Source organism: Arachis duranensis, chromosome 10 (genome assembly GCF_000817695.3).
Source record: "Arachis duranensis cultivar V14167 chromosome 10, aradu.V14167.gnm2.J7QH, whole genome shotgun sequence".
In the NCBI taxonomy this organism is placed as follows: domain Eukaryota; kingdom Viridiplantae; phylum Streptophyta; class Magnoliopsida; order Fabales; family Fabaceae; genus Arachis; species Arachis duranensis.
This window is the reverse complement of record NC_029781.3, coordinates 41449742-41454030: the sequence shown is the minus strand read 5'-3', so window position 1 is coordinate 41454030 and position 4289 is coordinate 41449742. Positions and strand designations below refer to the sequence as shown.

At 41.1% G+C, this 4289-nt stretch overlaps 1 non-coding gene across 1 annotated transcript; it reads left to right on the top strand.

Annotated features, from left to right (window-relative positions):
• The first annotated feature begins 3785 nt into the window (after positions 1 to 3785).
• LOC127743442 (small nucleolar RNA R71) lies at positions 3786 to 3893 on the top strand. Its single transcript, XR_008004834.1, has one exon. It is a non-coding gene; the product is annotated as a small nucleolar RNA R71 (small nucleolar RNA).
• The last annotated feature ends 396 nt before the right edge of the window (positions 3894 to 4289 follow it).

Sequence of the window (4289 nt, the reverse complement as noted above, 5' to 3'; positions counted from 1 at the left end):
GACCCATGAAGTCAATGCCCCAAACATCAAAAATTTCACAGAAAAGTATATATTGTTGAGGCATCTCATCCCTCTTGGATATGTTACCAAATTTCTGGCATGGGTGACAAGATTTACAAAACTCAGCAGCATCTCTAAAAAGAGTAGGACACCAGAATCCACAGTCTAAGTTCTTTCTAGCTGTTCGTTGAGGGCCAAATGTCCTCCACTTTCAGATGAGTGACAGGCCTCTAAAATGGACTGGAATTCTGATTGAGGTACACAACGTCTAATTATCTGGTCAGCGCCACATCTCCATAAATATGGGTCATCCCATATATAATATCTAGACTCGCTTTTCAGCTTGTCTCTTTGATGTTTAGAAAAATGTAGAGGAAATGTGCGGCTAACTAAATAATTAGCAACAGGTGCATACCAAGGGACTACCTCAGATACTGCTTGCAGGTTGTCAAAAGGAAAATTATCATCTATAGGAGTAAAATCATCCTTAATATGTTCAAGGCGACTCAAGTGGTCTGCAACTAAATTTTGATTACCACTCCTATCCTTGATTTCTAAATCAAATTCTTGTAACAGCCGTATCCAACGTATAAGTCTTGGTTTGGATTCCTTTTTAGCCAATAGATACTTTAGAGCTTCATGGTCCGAATACACTACTACTCTAGTACCAAGTAAATAAGCCCGGAATTTATCTAGAGCAAAAACAATAGCAAGTAGCTCTTTCTCAGTAGTAGTATAATTGGACTGGGCAGTGTCTAAAGTCTTAGACACATATGCAATAACAAAAGGATTCTTACCTTCACGCTGAGCCAACGCTGCTCCTACCGCATGGTTAGAAGCATCGCACATGATTTTAAATGGTTGGCTCCAATCGGGTCCTCTCACAATTGGAGCTTGAGTTAGAGCAGTCTTTAGCTTATCAAATGCTTGTTTGTAATCCTCACTGAACTCAAACTCAATATCCTTTTGTAGTAATCTGGATAAGGGAAGTGCCACCTTACTAAAATTCTTAATAAATCTCCTGTAGAAACCTGCATGGCCAAGGAACGAACGGACTTCCCTCACAGAAGAGGGGTAAGGTAGACTAGAAATAACATTCACCTTTGCTGGGTCTACAGAAATGCCATTATTAGATACCACATGTCCCAATACAATCCCTTGCTTTACCATAAAGTGGCATTTTTCGAAATTCAATACAAGGTTTTTATTAATACATATATCTAATACTCTAGATAATCCATCTAAGCAAAGGTCAAAAGAATCACCATAAACGCTAAAATCGTCCATAAAAACTTCTATATAGTCCTCAACAAGATCAGAGAAAAGACTCATCATGCACCTTTGGAAAGTAGCTGGTGCATTACACAAGCCAAAGGGCATTATCTTATAAGCATCGGTCCCAAAAGGGCATGTAAATGTAGTCTTTTCCTGATTCTCAGGAGCTATATGAATCTGGAAATAACCTGTGTAACCATCTAAAAAGCAATAGTGCGATTTACCTGACAGGCGATCCAGCATTTGATCAATGAATGGAAGTAGATAGTGATCCTTACGAGTAGCTTGGTTGAGACGCCTGTAATCAATGCAGACTCTCCAAGCATTCTGAACTCTAGTTGCTATGAGCTCTCCATGCTCATTTTTCACTGTAGTGACTCCGGACTTCTTGGGCACCACTTGCACTGGGCTTACCCATTCACTGTCTGAAATGGGATATATGATACCGGCCTCCAATAGTCTGGTCACTTCCTTTTTGACAACTTCCAAGATGGTAGGATTCAATCTTCTTTGTGGTTGACGGACAGGTCTTGCTCCCTCTTCTAAAAATATTCTGTGCTCGCATATTTGAGGGTTGATTCCCACTATGTCTGCCAAACTCCACCCTATTGCCTTCTTATGCTTCCTCAACACATCAAGTAGCTGTTCTTCTTGTTGAGAAGTCAGTTCTCTTGCAATAATAACCGGAAGCTTCTGCTCATCCTCAAGGTAAGCATATTTGAGATGTGGAGGGAGAGGTTTCAATTCTAACATTTGATCATGGACAGGCTCTAGGTTATCTGGGGCTTGTGAAAATGGTGAAGTGTCCTCATTGTCAGTTAAGAGGGTCCCCACACTTGGACCTTGTCCAGTGTGACTCTCTTCAAACTCTTCCTTTTGAGCTTCAACCACACTTTCGTCTATGACATCACACTGGAAGATAGAACGATCTTCTGGGGGGTTGTCAATGACTCCATTCAGATTCAAGATTACTATGCGGCCATCTATTTCAAAGGAGTATGTCCCTGAAAAAGCATCCAATTTGAATTTTGATGTCTTCAGGAATGGTCTTCCAAGTAGGATTGATGATGGCTTATCTGAATCATTATGGGGCATCTCCAAGATATAAAAATCAGTGGGAAATGTGAGCCCTTTAATGTTCACCAAAACATCTTCAGCAACTCTAGCAAGTGTAATATTCCTTTTATCTGCTAACACAAAACGAGCTGCCGACCTTTTTAAGGGAGGGAGCCTTAAAACATCATATATAGACAAAGGCATTATACTGACACATGCTCCTAAATCACACGTGCAATCATAAATTACTACACCACTAATAGTACAACTAACTATGCAAGGACCTCCTCAACCTTTTTGAATATTTCTACCATTTTAGGGTCAGGTTCCAGCTGCTTCCTAGGCTTCCTTGCAAGTTGTGGAAATGGAATGGGAGTAGTATTTTCTGTGGTGCCTGCACCTTTTTGTGCTTCTTCCTGTGGTTAAGCTATCTCTTCTTCAGCTATGCCCTGTATATCCTCTTCCTCTTCAACATCTTCGATTTCTACCACCTCTTCAACTGAGGCGTATTCTGGTGAGCTTGGTTCCTCCTGATTCCTCTCCTGCAGTGTGGTTCCAGACCTCAGGGTGATGGCATTAATGCCTCCCTTTGGATTGGGTAATGGTTGAGAGGGGATTCCAGTGGTGCTTGAAGGTTGGTTACTGGAATTTTGTGCTGAACCAAGTCGTGTCATAAAAGCTTGTAGAGTAGAGATGAAACCATTCAGACTGGCGTTAATACTGTTCACGATGGTATTTTTCATGGCCAGTTGTCTTTTCTCAAAAGCTTGTAATAATTCTTCATTAGAAGATACAGAAGAATCAGTAAATTGAGAGGTTTGCTGCTGATTGTTCGGTGGTCCTTGCTTTTACCTCAGGTGAGGTGCTCGGTAAGGTTGATTTTGCTGCATGTTGTTGTAATTATTCCACCTCTGATTTTCCTGATTATCTCTGCCTCCCCTATTATTGTTGTCCCTCCAATTCTGGTTCGAATTGTCCTGCCATCCATGGTTATTATTTCCACTTTGATTGTACCCTTGGTTGGGGCGGTCATAGAAGTTGTGAGTGGATGCCACCATGTTGTCTTCTTGTTGGAGCTGCGGGCATTCATCAGTGTAATGGCTGTAATCAGCACAAATTCCGCAAATTCATTGTGGGACTAGTTGTTGGTTTTGCTGCGGTTGACTTTGCTGAGCTTGTTGATTTAACAGCATTTGCTTCAGCAGGTTGGTCATTTCACAGATGTTTTGATTTAGAGCAGCAGTCTCTATGCCAGAAGATACTTCTGCAATGGCCCTTGAACGGCCTTGCTTCTGTCTGTGGTTCTGAGTAGATTCAGCTAAATCACTGATCAATTGCCAAGCTTCATCAGTGGTCTTGTACTTCTTCATGGACCCATTGCTGGCACTTTCCAATGTGGTCTTATCTTGGGGCCTCATACTTTGTGTGACATTGCTGAGTAGCATGATCTTATCAATCATGTGGTGGGGGCATGCTTCCAAAAGATTATTGAAGCGCTCCCAGTATTCAAAGAGAGTCTCATTGTCATCCTGAACAATTGTAGAGATATCCTTCCTCAGTTTATCAGTAACTTCAGATGGGAAGAATTTCTCCAGGAACTCCTTTCTGAGTGTATCCCAGTTGGATACATAAGTTAGAGGTTGAGTGTAGTACCACTCTCTTGCTTTTCCCTCAAGAGAGAACGGAAAAGCTTTCAGCAGAATTGAAGTTTCATCAGCGCCATCACGCCTGACAGTAGAACAGGCTGCCTGGAAATCTCTCAAGTGCTTGATAGGCTCTTGAGCAGGTAGGCCATGAAACTTGGGCATCAAATTTAGCAGTGTGATGAGCGGATAATTTGTATACTTTTTGGCATTGTTTTTAGTATGTTTTTAGTATGATATAGTTAGTTTTTAGTATATTTTTATTAGTTTTTAGTTAAAATTCACTTTTCTGGACTTTACTATGAGTTTGTGTGT